At 41.7% G+C, this 19,007-nt stretch overlaps 1 long non-coding RNA gene across 1 annotated transcript in view; it reads right to left on the bottom strand.

The window, feature by feature from the left end:
- LOC116148832 (uncharacterized) overlaps nucleotides 1-17,082 on the bottom strand; it is a 177,107-nt gene extending 160,025 nt beyond the window's left edge. Inside the window, exons 1-2 of the long non-coding RNA XR_004132431.2 lie at nucleotides 16,964-17,082; nucleotides 15,536-15,587 (exon numbers count right to left, since the gene is read on the bottom strand). This is a non-coding gene — a long non-coding RNA (uncharacterized LOC116148832). The remainder of the gene's footprint in view (nucleotides 1-15,535; nucleotides 15,588-16,963) is intronic.
- Between the last annotated feature and the right edge of the window lie 1,925 nt (nucleotides 17,083-19,007).

The following is a 19,007-nucleotide window of genomic DNA, read 5'->3' as shown; positions in this document are numbered from 1 at the left end:
AATCTGATCCACCTGTGTATTCAATCACCAAATATTTACTGAGCATCTACTATGTGTCAGGCAAGGCAGAACACACCCTCTGTCTTCTACAATATTTTCTTCTACTCTTCAAAGTCAGAAAGACTAGCCCTCTCATTTCCTTTTAAGTATCTAGGCTGTATTCCTTCCCCTGGCTGTTCCTGGGGTTCTCCCTGGGCAATTCACCTTTATTCATTCAGACATTTCCCGTCCTGGGAGGCGTCCCAGCCTCCTACAGTCCAGTCTCCTTTCTTTAGCTGTCTTCATCCAGATTTCACTTAAGCCCTTAACACTTCATCTCACAAGTTACCTGGCTACTCTCTTCGTCTGAACTTGACTTCACATCAGAATCACCTGGAAGAGTTTTTAAATAATAACTAAATTAGAATTCCAGGCAATGACCCAAGAATCACTGATTTAGACCCAAAGTTGAAAATTAATACCCTCAATTCAAGTAACAAATAATCAGCCTAAATTTAATAAGGATGTGGGTATCATCTGCTCTACACTACAATGTCATTGGGTAAAACAAGAGGGGATCATTCCACAAAGTGGCAATTTTCATCCCAAATGTTTTTTGCCCACCAATTTAGACAGAATCTTGGAATTGTTAGCTAAAACCATATTAAATGTCTGTTAAAGGCCTTCTTCATCCCCTATTTGTCACTGCAAAATAATGAATTTTGTACTACACGAGTACCTGTGGTCTCCTATTTCACTCACAATTCCATTGTTTTTCGGACTGTAAATTTTTTTTTAATTAAGTAAAAGGCATGTTAATAAACAGGGGCATCTAGCTGTAACTTGCCACCTCTCCTCCAGCGTGACAGGTTTTTAGTGAAAATGGGAAGAGTTCAGGGAACTTATGACACTCAAATCTTAATTTTTATAGCTCTCATAAGAGTTTCTGGGTACATAGATTTCCTTTCTGTTAAAAGTGTTTTTAGAACAATTGGAAGATAGAGGTTATTTTTAAAGCACTCTTTTTTTTTTTCAGTAAATATTTTTCTTTGAACTGAGGAAATTCTAAGTTCCCTGGAGTGTAGCTATATTCTCATAAACCATCCTGTGATGGATTTTTTTGGGAAAGAGGCAGATAAAAAAAAAGGGAGGTTGGCAGCTTCAGGGTTGACATTGCCTCCTGATTGTGATGAAGGAGATCTGGGTTCTAATCAAAACCCTGGGTTCTAACCACAATTCCCTCATATAGTCCTATCATGCAGATTTAAAGAATATATGACAATGTACCTAATGCTTAAAAGCTACCCAAAAGGACTTACTCTCTCTTTTTCTCTCCATGCTGTCTCTACTCTCCCCACAGTCTTCTTCCTTACATTTTCCATTTATGAACCAAAATTGTCACCTAGCAAATTTTGACATCTGAGATACTCTTTGTGTTTAAAATATGATAGGCATTCAGAAAAATTATAAAATGATACATTAGTAAAACCAATTTTGAAAAGAAAGAAAGCCTTTACTGATTTACTCTGCAGTAACATGAAATAAAATATATTTTCACTTCTTCATCCATCTACCGCACAGAGGGGAGTACAGTCAAAGTGTTCTCATATGTAATTTTTGTGCTACGGTTCCTGTGCTGCAGGTGCAGACCATGAATCCACAGAACCTCCCTGAACGTTGATACTCGCTCTACCATCGCCACATCACAAAAACTACGGAAAATTAGATCTAAACTGACATTTCCAGGTGGCTATCTCAGGGTGTCTTCCACGCATTGATTCTTTCGGCAACAGAAAAATCACAAAACATTCATCTTAAGAAGTCCAACACATGCTCAATTTACTCCTAATGTGTAGGACTATGAGGAGAGCTGACATTAAAACCAGCGATTTCTCATATTAAGTGGAATATATGAAAAGCGTACTGTGTTACCATGCGTACAAGGATGCCTCACTGTCCTGCTCCAATCTCCTCTGGAAATGAAAGGATTATGTCACCCTCTTAAAAAAAAAAATGGTCTCTGAATCTACACAGCCCTCTGGCTTTTTCTGTTAGATTTTACCTTCTTAAACCAGAGTCCATCACTCTCAAATACCAACAGCAATGTCTTGCCACACTGCCCGGCAGTTCTGACACCCACATCATTTCTTAGGGGCCTTTAAAAACCTCCTCACTTTAGGAGGAGGGGTGTAGTTTAGTGGCAGAGTGCTCATCTAGTAAGTGCAAAGTCCTGGGTTCAATCCCCAGTACCTCCAACAAAAAAAGGAATAAAAATCTACTTATCTCCCCCACCAGAAGTACACAGCACTGTATGTTAATTACATCTCAGTAAAACTAGAAGGAAAAAAAAAGGATTGTTTTTAATTAAAAAGAAAAAACCCTGACCATTTTAACTTGTTTTAGGTGTTGCTAAGCTCTTAGGAACTACGGGCCATCAGGCAGTAGGGTCCTTTTGTCTGATGAAGTCTGGATCAGTTACTCCCACAGAAAACCTGGTTCTGTAGGAGCGGAGTCCACAAGTCATGTAATTATATTTGCGGGGGAGAGGAGGGAAGGGAGAAGTTGGATCGTTCGTGAAAGGCCCCTTCAGGATGGACAGAACACATCAGGACATCCTGATGGTCACAGGCAGAACACACGCAGCTCCGAAAAGCTGGGGTAGAGAACAGACTTGGCCTATTTCAGATTTTGCCCAGGCCTGAGTACCTCCGCCCACCTCACGCACATGTGATGGGCACCGCCTGTAGGCTGGGAGCTTCTATTTCTGCATTTTGTTTCAACCAGTTCAGCTTTCGTGGAGGTAAATGTTGACCAAAACAGACACTGATAAAGTCCACCTTCATGCTGGAAAATCCATCATATGGGTAGCAATTGCTAGTCGAGAGCTTTGAAGATTTTTCTAAAGTGTTTTAAACAATATTCTGCCGACAGCAAGTTGATAAGATGGCCACTCATTACAGGAGATTAATTTCTGCATAAAGAGACCTAGGCTTTTTCCCATTGTCTTTACTGCAGCCCCTCCTGATACCAACCACCGACTGAGACCCACAGTCCTGGAGTCCATGCTCAGTCTCCCATAGACCACATCCAAGTCTGTGTCAAGTTCAAATGCTCTTTTCCTCAGTTTTTTCTCTTTCTTCTTCTTCTTCTTTTTCTTTCTTTCTTTTTTTTTTTTTTTGCTGTATTTTCATTCCTGCGCTCAGCAAATATTTACCGAGCACTTACAATGTGCCTGGCACTGCTCCAGAACACTGGGATATGGCAGTGAGCAAACAGACTGAAGTTCTGGCTTACACTCTAATTGGGGGTGGGGGGGAGACAAACAAGTAAGTACAATACGGTAATTGATGGCGAAGAGGATTGGTTGTGCAGGGCTGGGGGCAAAAGGGGTTAGAATTGGGGGAATGAGGGATGACATGGGGTCCTCAGCTTCCAGGGTGACTGATGTAAACATGAATAGGATCCTGCTCTCCAGATAAATGCTGGTGTAAGTCTAGAAGGGAGGGATGTAGTCCAAGCAGTGTAGTTCACAGTTCTGGAGGCTCTTCTTTATTCTTACAAAGGATGACACAGGGACAGTGGAAGGGCCCAGAAAGTGACCTCCTCGTCTAGAGCCAGAGAGCTCAAGGGCTCCCTCCTGCCTCCTTTGTTGACAGAATCTTTGCTAAATTCCCAGGTGGATTTTTATCCAGATCGTTATCCCCCAGATATATTAAAATAGAAAATGTCCTCTTTAAAATCCCTGCAGAGGTTACTAAAATTATACCTGCAAGTAAGAAAGCACAAACATTTAAAAGAATTTTAACGTTTGATGGCTCGTGTCCTCCCAAGGTAATTAAATACTATCCCTAACTGACTTTACTCTTTCTTTTTCTTTTATTTCCAAGTGGGCAAGGAAAAAAGAAATCAAATTTCCTGTTTCTGGCATACTGTGATTAAACTGTGTGTTTCTAACTATAAGCTACCTAGTCAAATGGAGAAAAAAAAATGTGTTAAGTTTTCAAAACATAGCCAACACCACAAAACTATACCTAAGTCCCAGGGAGCAGTGGCAGGAAGGGGGCTGACTGGGTACCTCAACGAAGGACAAGTGATCTTCCTAATGGGATTACCGGCCGCCATACCCTTCAGCTGGGACTTTTCTACACGGATGCTTTTGCGGACCCTGGGGAGGGAGTATTTGGAAGGAGCTCAGCCTTGGACATTGACTAACTGATTGTCTGGCTATAAATAAATGTATCCTCAGCAGAACAAGGAACCGTGGCGAAGCACTGAGGACAAAACCAGTAGCGTGTATGCGGAGAGGTTTTCTGCACGTGCATGCAGCAGGTAGTATAGAGTTGTGTCATGTGTCTCTGTAAAGGTTGCAAGTTGCATGGGGTGGGCTGAAATGAAGCCCTTGTTTTACTATTCACCAAGCCATTTACTCCAGTGAGGAGTCACATCCCACATCCGCCAGGGGAGGCAGGTTGGCCCAGATATCATATAGGCTATTGGAAGAAGTGTGTGTGTGTGTGTGTGTGTGTGTGTATGTGTGTGTATTTCACAACACTTCCCACTCTCTCCTATATATTCAAACCCTTCCTTTCTCTTGAATATTTCTACTCAGACAGAAAGTATTCTATTAAGTATGTATGCATTTAAAACTTAACACTTGGCTTATTCGTTCCTCAAGCCAGTTTCTGTCTCTAATCCTTCTTCATTCACTGTCTGCAACACCGGCCCCCTCTTTCCACCCTGAAATCTGCATCCAGCCGCTCTGCCAAAACCCCACCTTTCATCCACGCCACTCTTGCCCTGGTTACCAAATTCACCCACCTCTTGGAGGGTCCTTTCTTTCTGCAACATCACACTGCTGATCAGCATCTATTCCCCCCAAATCTTTCCTCCCTGGCATTTTTCATCCTGTTTGTTTTGTTCCCTAGAGTTGCTTTTTCCCTGACCTCACCTCTGGTCTATCTCCCTGCCTCTGGCCCCTGGAGTGCTCTATTCAGCCTTCTTCTCCACTATCTGTCTTCTAGGAAAATACTTTTACTCCCACCATTTAAGTTATCAGACTTCCAAATTGCTATCAGGAGTTCTGACTTCTGTCTTGAGCCCCAATCCCAAATTGTGTGCCAGACCAACTGGCAAAAAACCAGTCTGATGCAGCTTGCAATGGGGCCTGGCAAAGGCACTTTTCTCCGACTAGAGTAAGAGCCAAAGCAGCCACAGCCTCACGCCTTTCGTAGGCTGACCAGAAAAGAAAGCTGTGAAGGAGGAAGATGGGAAAGAAAAGCAGGGGGAAGAAAGAGAGAATGTCACCGAGACGGCGTTGGCTCCCCCTCAGCCCTCCAAGCTTGGTTTCCTACCAACAGCTCAAAGTGAATCTAGAAGATTTGAACTTGTCATCCTCCATCCCATCCTTAAGCTCTTCTCTCTGGGTACCACATTTATGTTTATGTCAGTTCATCTTTTGATTTGCCTGGGTTCCAAACATCAACACAACTAGTTCCTTTCCATTTTGATCTAATCTATACTTTTTCCATTATATCTTCTCTCCATGCTTATAGCCTTCACTTTGGTTCCAGTTCCTGCTGCATCCAATGCCTGGACTGTTACTGTCATGCTGTCTAACCAAAGTCTACACTCCTGTTTTCCATTCTCAGAGGTCTGAACTTACTCCAAATAGTCCCTACTTATATAGATATATTTGAATAAAAGACACAAGTTCTGAAAAGTCTCAAGACAAATAATTAAAACCACGATGTTGAAAATAGTATAATGAAGTTCATGAATTTGACTGGCAGGCAATTTCATAAAGTCAAGCACTGTTTCTGGGTGCCAGTACCAACAAGGGGAATATTACAAATATCCCTCTTTCTATTGAACAGGTACTTCTCTTGGCTATAAACAGGGTTCGTTTATTAATATTTTATATAATTTATGTTTAAGAAATGTGGTTGTAAATATTCATTTGTGCCCCAGAAGAGAAAGACTGGAAAAAAAAGCCCACCGGTGGGTAGAAGATTTTGTTTTGGGAGGTGGGGGAGAAATGTACCAACTAAAGAAAGTCTCAGTAAACCAGGAAAGCATGTTATTCCGCAGAGGAAACTAGACAAGGGTTGATGTGAGAGGAGAAAGTACGGAGGGGGTGGGGGTATATGCCCCCAGTTAAACAGAAGAGCTCTGTTTCCTCAAAATGACCAACATTGAGTGGGAAGAAACCAAACTCAGAGTCCTAAGCAGGAATCTCGGAACATAAGAAATCAATGTGAAGATTATTCTTCCTAATTAGCAATGCTGGACTCCGTAAACACACTCTTCACCAGTGAACTTGGCCCCTGTATGGTGCCTAATGACTAAGGATTGAAGAGTGTCCTATGAAAAGGGAGTGGCGTGGGGGTCAGTCCTGCAAACTCCAGGCACTTCCTTCACGTTCTCTGAGAACAATTATAAATTTCAGAGTTGATTAGGGGAAGACATGTTTATCTGCATCCATTTCTCTCTACCAGATTACACCTAGCTGGCCCCTGTCTACACTTTGGCTCTTGTCTCTCCAATCTCCTTCTTGCTTCTCAGACTCAGCCTTCAGACGTCTTTCAGTTACTCCATCCCTCCACCATCTCGCTGGGCTTTGCGACTCCACATGTGATGCTTTCCCTGCCTACAAATTTACCCCTTTTACCTTCTTAACACTCAGCTCTCAACTCAAGGCTTAGGTTCTCAAGGCAAACACCTGGCTTGCAGACATCCCTGATGCCCTTCTTATGCAAATAGGCTATTTATATCTCCTGCATCATCTAAAGCTATTTAACTACATAACCACACACAGTGCTTTATGTAGTATAAAAGTTTCCAAAAACTTTCTCTAAAAATGAAATTACACGTTCCAAGTGAAGAGCACTGTTATTTCAAGGATTACATTCTCCTCATTTTTATTGGAATTTGAGTGGCAGTAATTCTTCACACTTTATGTTTCTCAGCTCCAGAATCTTTCTCTCAGTTCATTAATTACACACAAACTAAGGCTTAAAAGTATTGGAGGAACATCTCTCTAAATCAATATTTAAGTGAATTCTTTTGTTTTAATGAAAGACACATTATTTAAACTTCGTGTGATGATTCTTTGCTAAACAACCCACACATATCTGGGATGTAACGTGCCCTTTCACTGAGAATGTTAAATCAACGTTTCCTTTTTGCAATGATGACATTCAGATTCAGTTTTCCCTTTTTAAAGTTTTTTTTTCCCCACTCTTACATTGCCAATATTGGAATTGCCACTAACAGATTTTTCAGGAGTGAGGGTGAAATGATGTGTGAGAGAAAAAAAAAATGTGATAGGGAAGTTTGACAAAGTGTTTTAACTAAGCAGAGGCTGAAATTAGAAGCTGGTTATATGAGACATAGCAAAGAAGATATGACATTAAATATGCAGCGATACACTGAAACCCTGCTCAAATAATAGCTCATCACAAGTAAAGGTATAGGGGCTATTGTTAACAATTCTTTTCCATGAAAAATGAAATAAGAACTAAAATATCAGACACTTTCCTAATCCGAGCCAGAATAATACATTCAAGACTGGAAAAAGGAAAAGATGAAGGGGGATTTACACAGCCCCACCATGAACCCTGCATGCAAAAAGCCAGACAGACCTCTGGAGCTACGGTTGAACTGTTAGACCTGTTTCTAAAATCCTGTGATCAAAAGCATGTTATTACCTATATTAGGGAAGATTGATTCATTCACTTTTAAACTCTATTATCTTTTTAGAGAAACAAACAAAAAAAGTCACCATACATCTACATCTGGTAGCCACCACCATGAAGAGAACGTGTTTCAGTAATTTCTTTCCATGATGGGTGATGAAAAAAATAGGTTAATTTTATTTGGAGGAGGAAAAAGCAACTCATCTCAAAATACAGGTGAAGGCAGAAGTCATTTTTGTGGACGGTATACAAAGAAGGAGAAAGGATCCATTAAAAGGCAAACTCTTGTCTGCTACCAGGTACTGATTTATTATCAGGGCAAAGGGAGAAGTGCTGGTCGGATTCCTTGCACTACTTACTGCATCTCCCCGGGAGATTCTGCAAATGCCGTCCAGGCGCTGACTCGGTCTGCACTTGTTTTATTTATAAGATCCAATGAGATTGTATTCAAGCTGATACGACTGCAGGGTTCCTAATTCCCATGGCACGCAAACACTCGGATGTGTCTTTTTCATCAAAGGCATGATCAGCTCAACTTCTGGTGGTTCCTCTTTTTCTGTGACTATGCCCTGGAGGGCACAGTGAGTCAAGGTGATGTGATTCTCCTGATGCTGGTGTAATTTAGTTTGAACTTACAGGACGACAAGAAGCCCAAGACAGAGTCTCACTAGAGCCTATTACTTGGTCTATAGGATGACATATCAAGCTACAAATTGGAAAAGTGAGTTGGCTTATATTTTGGTTGGTCCTCAACCAACCGGTATAACTGACAATTGTCACGAAAAGGAGTTACTTCTCCAATGCTTCACCACACCACTTGTCTAAATCATGAGATTTAGAAAGCCTGAAAGTAGCTGCCCGGTTGATGTACTTGGGTACACTGCCCAGGTACCAATGGGCAGTGCCTCCATCCAGGCACTGAGATGCTTGGAGACCTCCAGTTTCCAATCAGTGCTGACTGGCTGATGCCTTAGGAAAAGCTAATTAAATCGTTTCAGAGGCCAGAGCAGAAGAAACACTCTAAGCATCCTCAGAAAGAAAGTGCTAATAAGTAAGTAACTAAATATGAATGATTCAAGTAATGCTACTTTTTAGGATTCTTAGAATCAACAAAAGACAGTGAAGCATTCCTTTGCTGGTCACAGCATGGTCATGAAAAGGCAGAGATTCTCATTTACTATCTGAGCAGGACGTGAATCTACTACGTGGCCAGGGGAATGTGTTAAATAGTAACTGTGAGTCTGACGCTAACACACACTGGAAACCTTCCAAATGACCCCACAGACGGAAGGACTTTCTGCCCCGTCCTCACGTACAAGGAGATCGCCCTGCCTGTAGCCACATATTTGCTCCCAAGGACTTAGAAACAACTGGCATCTCAGCTCTGAAATTTCTTTCTAGAGGAGTATGAAAACCTTGTAGAGTCAGACAGGCATGAGCCATTTAAATAAGAGATCCCTTGCTCAAACTAAATACAAATCAGAGTCAAAGGTTCCAGAGGAAGTATGCAAAGTTAGCTAATCTGATTCAGATCCAACCAACATATACGGTTATTGTTGGAAATATGCCTGTTATGTTTCACATGGGAAAGTTTTTATTATCTCCAGATAGAGGAAGGGATTGAGAAAAGTTCATCTCACCCAGTGGGTAAGGTGCAGAGCTGAGATGCCAACCCAGAGCTGTCTGCCTCCAAAGATGGATCTTTCCATTAAGAGCTGTTGAGTCTCTCTTAAAGGCAAATTGTAAAAGAAGACTGGCAGAATGATGGTGGCAGTGGTAATGGAAACATTAATTACTATTCCTGTTCCCATTCCTCAAACTTCTCCTCCACCCTACCTCTGTGATGAAGGTGCTCAGGTTTTTTGTTTTGTTTTGTTTTGTTTAATTTTCTAATCAGCATCAGAAAAAAAAAAATTACTGCCCACAAAGAGAAAATGATCTGCCCGAGTCCATGAGCAAGTCACTGACAACTGTGTCACTCTGATTTCATCACTAAATCTCTCTTTATCTCAATAGCCTAACTGGTAAAAGGACATAAATTATCTCCTCTCTTCCTATTTCAGCAGTTAGGGAAGGAGCCAAGAAAGGAACTCAGCATCCTTGTTTCTCTGTCTAAATGTTTTATTGACAAAACCATATTGTATCTACATGCCTGAATAAGAGCTAGGACAGGAAACAAAAAAAGAAGAAGAAGAAAATTCAGAAGGGCAGGAAGGGCGTGGAAAAAGCAACTCATTCTCTCCTTCCTCAAAAAAAAGGAACAATGACATCGATTCATTTGGAGGTAAAACTTGAAAATCCGAGAACTATGGCATTGACTATTTAATTCTGTTTCCCACTCTGACTTGCCTGCCGCTGGCAATTTAGTGCAGAAACTGCACCAGAAAACACGAACCAGGGTGGAGGGCAGGGGCACAGAACCATGAGAAATCCCACACAGCCCAAAACACTCAGTTACATTCTTTATTTCTGGTTCATGGGAAAGAATTGGCTGGGGGTGCTGATCACCCTAGGACTGGCGGAGGCTTCTGCCAGGAGCACTCTGAACTTATTTCTAATTTACACTCCCGGACAAATCTGCGCTCTGATCCCATTCACGAAGGCTCCACCCTCATGACCTAAGCACCTCCCAGAGGCCCCCCTCCTAACACCATCACACTGGGCGCTGTTTTATAGCATTTGAATTTTGAGGGGACACTAATAATCAGTCCATAGCAGCAATTATCACTATCTGAATTTATCTTGCCTCCTGATGATTTATTTCCCACACCCACTCAAGAAAATATAAGCTGCATGAGACAGAGTTAGTCCACAATAAATATTTAATGAATAAACAAATGCTTGGCTGCACTAACGTGGCTGTACACACATCTTGTAGGCTTAGACAACCAGTAAGCCAGCCCCCAGGAGTGAGCCGTAAGGATGTTTATCTACCTCTTCTTTCTAAGGTGTCTCTGTTTTTTCCTTTCTTTAACCAGCAGTGAAAGGCTGGAACTCAGGTTGATTGGGGTCTTAGGTTCCTGTCTGCACTCCGTCCTGTGACACACTTGGAGCCATTTTATTGCTGTTACTCTAAAGAACACTGGCAAGGTCCAGACCAATGAGACAGCCTCCCCCTTCCCCTGTGACAAAGGCATGAAGAAATTCACCCTACCAGTCTGGCTCTCCTGGAAAAAGTCCTTCTCTAGCCGACTTCGAGCCAGAGTTACTCACCTTCCAATCCCTTAATTCCTAACCCATCTATAGGTTTAACCTCTTGCCTCTTTCCAGTGCAGAAAAGACTATGGCTTACTCGTCTTTGTATACCCAGAGGTACCACAGGAACGAGCATATTGGATGTGTTCCACGATATTTATTGAAACAACTAAATATGTTTCAAAAAATTATTAAGCTAAAAGAGAGAGACTAAACAGAAAAACATGTCCCTTTCCATAGTGGGAAAATAACTCTTAGATGGAATGAGATTAACTGAATCAAAATATACACAACGAGTTAGACAGAAAAAGCCCTCCTCAAGATCAAACTCACCACCCCACATATAATGAACGTTTCCATATTTGAGGCACTTCGGACTATACTGAGCCATCTAAAACATGTCACTACAAAGTCCTGTAAAAATAAAAATCTGTGTTCAAAGAAAGATGCTGGGCTTCTGATTTGAATCCAAGATGGACCTGCATTCACTGCATGTTAATCTCCTTAAACCTCAGTTTGCACATCTGATCTCACTTACCTGTCTCCCAAGGCTGTCAGGAAGCTAATGAGCTATTGTCTGCAATATGCATAAAGAACTTGACATGAAAGGTGTTACAGAAGGCCAAGAAACTCACCCTGGCGTTGGTTTCAGTTGGAAAAATTTCTTCAATTATTATAGGAAAAAAATTCCACGAATGACTCACCAGGTTTTAACCCTCCATAAATGTCAAAAATCGAAAGATCTTTCAGCTTTAAAATGTAAATCTAATTACAGATAAAGGTTATAGAAAATTCCGCAGCGCAGTTTAAGGCCAAGGGCTCTGGTAATGGCCAGCCTTAAACACAGACATCTATTGTCTCTAATCGCTGTGAAAGGGGGACCACCTGTTTATTCTTTGCGATGGTTTGCGGGCAAAGGGAACTGTGCTTACACCATAGCATACTCATCACCTGCCCTCCACCAGAGTCCAAGAAAAACACTTCAACGAACACCCCAAAACAGACGCACTTGATTAACTCTATCATTTATATTCTCCACTCTATTTTTAACTGATGGAAACCAATCTTATCTCTAAAAGATGATTATTGCAAGAAAGTTTTTCTAAGTCTTCTTAGACTTCAAGTTGGGGATAAAAAAAAAAAATGCGGTCATTCTATCCTCTCCTGAGTCTGTTTCTCCAGAAAGAACAAGGCCATAAATCATTTAAGCATATGTACAAAGGAGAATATAGCTTTGCTACATTCAAGATAAAAAAAGAAAAAGTTTTGGTTTTTTTTAAATTAGCTTCTTTTCTGTTTGTATTCTATAAAGGAAGATACAAAAGATTGTTTTTGAAATTTTGTTTCCAAGACTACGTTTTTCTACAAAAGAGCACGCTTGCTTCAAATTTTTATTAATGATAAAAGGGGTGGTTCAGTAATAGGAAAGCAAGAATGAAGGCATGGAGTCAAAATTCTTGGATTCTATCTCTGTGACCCACTCCCCGAAACATGCTTGTGGTCAAGTTATAACGTCCCTCAGTTTCCTCATCAATTTAAAGGAGAATGTATTTGATCTAATAATTTAACAGTGTTGTTATAAAGATTAAATAAGATAATGCATTGGAAAGCATTAGGGAAGTGTAATTTATAATATTTTTAAACAAAACATTACAGGTATCATTAATACTGCTGACATCTAGATCACATCATTGAATAATTATTACTGTCATAATATATCAGTCAGAAAAAATGTATCCAATTTCTGTCCTTTTGAAAGAAGGGAACATTTTAACTGTAATTATTCTGATCTTATCTTACTTTTTGTGTTGCTCAATGTTTTAGTTCTATCATATTTTTATCCCTAAATTTGATATTATTATTGTTTGACTCAGTCAGTATTGGTTTAAGTCAACTCAGAATTTGCCAACTGATTTGATCAAGACTCCACTGTATGTCTCAGACCTTCCCCCAGAGACCTTTTATCCTCCGCCTCGTATACTGTCTTTCGGGTGGTGGTTTTCCAAGTAGGGCCGCGTGCAAGCACCTGGAAAGCTTGATACACCCCAACTTACAACCCACCACAGAGTTTACGATTCATAGGTTTAGGGTGGGGCCCAAACACTTGCATTTCTCACAACTTCGGGGTGATGCTGATGCCGCAGGGGACCACGCTTTGAATCACTGGACTTTGAGTGGGAGTTGGTCATAAGCTCAGTTTTTGTTTGTCTGAAAATGGCTTAATTTGTCCTTCCTCTTGAAGAATAGTTGAGGCGACTACGTGAATCTCAGTTGTCAGGATTTTTTCTTCTTTGTCTCAGTGCTGAAAATATCACTCCACATCTGTTGGTACTGTTGAGGGGTCTAACATCAATTTGTTGTTTCTTTGTGGGTAAACACGTTTCTCCTCTTTGGCCGATTTTAAGATCTTTCTTGCCTTTAATAACTGGCAGTTTTCCAAGGAAATCGCTCCTTTCCTGAATGCCCCACCCCCTCCCTTCCTTCCTTGGGTGTGGTTTCCATAATCTGTGGGGTCACATCTTTCATTAGGTCTGGAAAATTCTCTGCTATTATTATCTTTTCAAATAATGCTTCACCCCTGTTCTTTCTGTTCTTATTCTCACTGTTCAAAGAGGTATTTTTTACTTCTTTGTCTCACTTGGCGACATTTTTCAAATCTATTTTCTGTTTACTTGTTCCTCAAAGCACAGGCATCACCTGAGATCTTGTTAGAAATGCCACCTTTGGGGCCCCACCCCAGACCCACAGAATCAGAATCTGCACATTAACGAGCCTCCTGGCTGTGTGCCATGTACACTGGAGGCTGCGTAGCATGGCTCTGATTCACTAATTCTCCTTCTTCAGGTGTGTTTTACACGCTGCTTAACTCATTTGTCAGTATTATCACTGTAATGATGATATTGTTTAGTTTATAGATTTCTGTTGGGTTTTTTTTTTTCAAACTTGTCTAATCCTATTTATGGTCTCTTTTTTGTCCTGTGTTTCACTCCCTTTTTCTTTTTTGCAAACATTTAAAACATTCCATATTTCCTCTCTGCTTATTCCTGCATTTAAAGTCCATGGAGGGGGGGCCCCCATGGCTCATTTCCTTGTGTTTTCCAATGACTTTGGACTGTGAGTTTTTATTTGAGTGCTGGGAATCTGTGGGTTTGGAGGACACTGGGTTGATAGACTGTTCTTCCAGTGAGAATTTGGGTTCTACCATGTGCTCTCAAGCATGATAATTGAAGTCCACTTGAACTTACATTCTTGTCTTAAGATTTTTCGTAACACCCAAAGAGGGTGATTTAAACTCCAAACTTGTGTAAGGAGCCATGCCTGATCGTAAATCCCTTGGCTCAGACAAGTATCTCCCTCATTTCTCTGCCTGAAGGCAAATTTTTTTCTAACCAGTCCCTTACCGAGGACGTGGTCCTATGAGGTCCTTTAAGGGTCTTAGCTTTGTGCCAGGTCTCATTTCTAACTCCCTACCTTGCAAAGATCCAGTACCTTATCTCCTGGCCTCACCAGCTGGCAATGCCAATAATTTAAGTCCCCTTTGCAGACAAACACGCTCAGGGCAGCTGCAGCTTTGCTCACTGCTCTGGTCTTTAGCTCATTCAGTTTTTGTCCTGGGATTTATCTAAATTTCTCCTGAGCTCAGCTTTCGTGGGGGAAAGAGGAGAGGAAGAAGTGAGAGGTGGAGGGAGAGAGGAGGAAGGAAAGAGGGAAACAAGAGGAGAAGGAGAAGGAGGGAGGGAGATAAAGGAGAAGCGTGGGAAGAAGGAAGGGGAAGAAAGAAGGAGAAAAGAAGAAAGAACATCTGCATCCAGGAATCATAACATAGTCCCAAGATAAAGCTCTCTTACAGAGAAGTGCAGTTTTATGATGGGGTTAGCCTTTAAAGTAAACACAAAAGCCACAATCAAAAACAGACAAAAGTGCCCCGAGGAATACATAAAGCACAGTGATATTCAGAGACACTGACTCTCAGGTAAGACCAACACACCTAGGGCATACTATGAAACTTTTCACAGAGCAGGTACCATAAATAATGATTCTTTATTGAATATATAAATTATAGGTTCGGATGTGGTCAGGTCATGGGGTAAACCAGGGAAAAATAATCGTATTGTCCAAAAACCAACATTGCAAATTCCTCATGCCTTCTAATCATGCCTGTCTAGAAAAAGCTGTCATCAGATCTAAAATGCTGATTTAGATCCTAGTTATGCATTTGCTAAATCCAACAACACAACATGGAGAGTTCTAGTTTGTCATTTAGCCCTAAAGTATACGTTCCCCATTAAACAATTAGAAGAGCAAACCACTACAGTAAAACTGCTTCCAGGCAAACAGATGACCGGAAACAACCCGTCAATTTTGGAGACTTGTATTTAACTGCGAACGTTGCCTTCTATTACTGGAAACCACTTAAGGATCCTCTGAAGTGGTCACTTAAGAAGAGGGTATTTCCTTTTAGAGACGACCCTGTAATTGCCAGCTTTGAAAGTTTCCCTTGAAAGACTGACCAGAGCCCCAGTGTTTCATTGACTATGGCAAAGCAGGGAGGAGCCATGGCGATATATTTTTGACCTGACCCTTGAAGCAGAGACATCGGGTAAAGCACATAATATTCATTCAAAATAACTAAGCTAATCTGATTTTTTTTTAATGTCGTGACTCACGGAATTCTTTCATTCAATAGATTTATGGGCTGCACACTTCCAGGCACTGGGTCTAGGAGATAAAAAAGAATAAATGAGTACAAGGATATATTACTCTCTAGTGAGGAAGAAAGAAAATAGCCTTATAGGTTATAACAGCACACCAGCAGCAGGAAAGAAAAAATTTTTCATTTCTTTCCCTGGTTCTACACTCATCTTAAGACATTTCTTCCATAAAATATCTGTCCTGAATCATGGCTAAGAGACAAATAAGGACCATTTTCAGGCCCACCATGTCAGGATGCTGTGGTTGCACACTGCACAAAGATGTGATGTCTAAGGGGGGCCATTCCCTCATGGACATATCCTTACAAGGACAGACATGGAGGTTGAATCCATCTGTACTCAGGGTGTCTCCAAGTCACTTCTTTCCGGTGCTTCTGCTTAAGAAGCCTACTTCCTTTCATCCAGTTAGACTCAAGCCTAGTATGTTTGCTTCACCCGGGGGTAAGCTCATTCTACCTCCTCGGTGCCTCCGTGTGTGTCTTCCTGCTGTTGTTGGCTTGCCAAGGAATCCTGGGTATGTGTGAGCGGGAAAGCATACAGGCACGTGTGTGTCAAGCTCATAGCATTGTCTGTGGGTCTCAGGAAAACGCCCCTAGTGTAGAGCTGTTCAGGTTATGCTAACTTCTTTTGTTTAACCTTATGGACCAAACGACTTCTTGGGATTCTCAAATAGCTACTGGCAGCAACCATCCTGTTTCACTTGCACACAAAACAAAACTAAACAAAACAAAACCAAGAAAACAGACCTTTCCTTTTTCTTTGTATCTGCTCCTTGACAGACGATAACAAGCCAGCAAACCCCCAACACCCAACCAGCACTGCCTTTTGTGCTGTGCGCATGGAAAACTCCTTTGATCCACAGCAGCAGCTGCTATTTCCAGAGTCTGGCTCTGCACTGAGGGATTCCTGGTCAGCCCAGAACTTTCACTCTTGAGAAGCCGTGTCCTAGCTGATTGCAGCCTGCCCGGTGGCCTCAGCAGCTACTGTGGCTGCCCAGCTGCCCACAACTCTGTTTGAAGCCCAGCGCCCCGCGCCTGCCCAGCATTTGTCTCTCTCTCCTGCTTTGCCACTGCTTCGCTGCTATTCACTGAAAATCAAGGGGCAGCCACAACTCTTTGGCTCTCTCTTGCTTTCTGTCCCTCTAAGGGTGAGAGAAACAGGCACAGGTAGAAATGTGAGTTTGGTTCTACAGGCACCTTTCTGGCATACACAATTTCCGTCTCCCGAGTGACCTCCCTTGACTCGATAAAATTCTTAAAACAACAACAAAGGAAACAACAGCGTGTAATTGTATTAATCTCCCCAAAGCACATAATAAAAGATCAAAACCAGATGACCTTTGTCACCTGAAGCAAGAATAATTTCCACGGCTCAGATAGCTACCTCATCGCCATCCGGACTGGATCCTCAATGATCAGAAATCCCAAGCCATGCAGAGTGCACAGCACTGGGAAACGGGAGGAAGGAGAATAACGTTATCCATGACCCGGATCTGGAAGACCTTAAACCACCCTGCTTCTCGGATTGCAGGCTGGCCTCTGCTGCATGAGCCCTTCTGCAGGAGCTGCACTGTTTGAAAAACTATCCCTTTAAGGTACAATTGATTTAGCCATAAATAAATCCTGGAGGGAACGTTCTGCTCTTTGCTAGGAAGGGCAGCTCGCACCAAGTGCCTGTTCTTTCACACGGCGATATTTGATAGGCCCCAGCGTTGGCTGGAAAATGTAATTTGCTCAGTGAGGCATGTCCATCCCTTTCCTCTGATTACTCGCTGCTCCCTTTACAAACGTACCAGCCCCTCGCCTCTCCGTATCCATCTGGGCTTAGCTTACACTGATAGCAAATATTTATCACATCAGTGATTATTTTTATTATAAAGAACATACACAGGCCACACAGCCATGTTGGTTCAATGATAAAATTATATCTCTCCCTCCAGGTAATTCCTAATAGAGTAATTATAAGGCTTTCCAGGCTCATTGAGACTTTCCTGGAGACCCACGATGCGTTAGTCTTCTTCCATGAACCGTTTTTCCTGATGCTTCTCTGACGAGAGAAGGGTCATCTGTATCAGCAAAGTTTCCACTGAAAGGACATTTGCGCTCATCAGTGTTATCACTCCGGTGAGTCTGGTTTTCATCAAGAAGTTTAAAATGAAAAGCCTCTGGGTTTTCTATAAACACCGAAATGCACTAACATGAAATATCTGAGTGGGTCAGGGATCGCAGTGCGTTTCCGTTTCTGCCAGTCTGCGACTGGCTTTCAATTCCTGCTCCTACCTTCGGTTCCAGTTCTTAAGGTTTGTGTCCTGTAGGCAAAGGGAACCGCTATTCTTATCTCCTCAGGCATGGAGTGCAGTTCGGTTCCTTCAACTAGATAACCGATGCAAAGGATGTAAGTATGATTCTTCAAGTCTGTGATCCTCAGTAGAGAATGCTAGAACGTCCAAAGCAGGATTGTACTTTTGAGGAGGGGAACTCAAAAATGCAATCTGTGATTTTGTGTTAATCAGAAAATCATTTTTAATGTGATAAGCATCTCTAAATTGTACAGAGGCTTTTAAATTCACACATAATTACGATGAAAACAGACCTATGTTAACTTGCTAATTATTGATGGGATGTATCTAAATCACAGACATAAAATGGTGTATGTGTCCGTTCCTTAGAAAAGTTAGCAATTCTCTCAAAGAGATCTAGTCAGGGCCCATCTCTGTAACATTCAAACAAAAGTTCAGATGACCGTTTCATGTATTATTTCTCTCTACCAAGAAAAATCTCTATGAACTATGGTATTATTTTTAATATGCGTTGTAAATGTCACAAGTATTCTTTGAGATAGCCGTAATTCTGTTTTGTGATGCTCTTAGCATAATCTTGGCAGGAGAAAAATTCGCAGGTGCACCTGCAGAGAGCAGATGGCTTCTAACAGCTCTGCTGGAGGGAGGCCTCAGTTCCCGGCACGGTTCACCCTTTACTGGGACCAAAGCACCAGGTGCCTCCCAAGCTCCATTTGTGTCCCACACCCCCCTACACGTGTTTCTGCTTCCAAACCCGCCCAAAACTGTTCCTCCCTTGTTTTGTATTGATAACGCTCGTTTATTCTTCTCCAGATTAATTAGGTGACCCTGGGAAAAGTTGGTGGGCAGGGATGACTGAACCGGGGGTCCTGTCCATCGAGGACAGCACAGGCTGGCCCGGGCATGGAGAAACCTTCACCCGTTCATCCCAACCGAGAGGGCAATGGGAGAAGCTTTAAAGGGGAAAATATTAAAGAAAAAAAAAAACTTTTAGTATTTCCTGTTTTTCTTCTCAGGACTTATCCAACAAGCAGAGTTTACACAAATTAACTACCTCACCAACAGATAAATTGAAGGATATGGGTAAAGTCATTGCACAGGGAAGATAGAGATTATAGACAAACGTTT

This window comes from Camelus dromedarius, chromosome 32 (genome assembly GCF_036321535.1).
Source record: "Camelus dromedarius isolate mCamDro1 chromosome 32, mCamDro1.pat, whole genome shotgun sequence".
NCBI classification, from domain to species: Eukaryota; Metazoa; Chordata; class Mammalia; order Artiodactyla; family Camelidae; genus Camelus; species Camelus dromedarius.
This window is presented reverse-complemented; position numbering and strand designations above follow the sequence as displayed.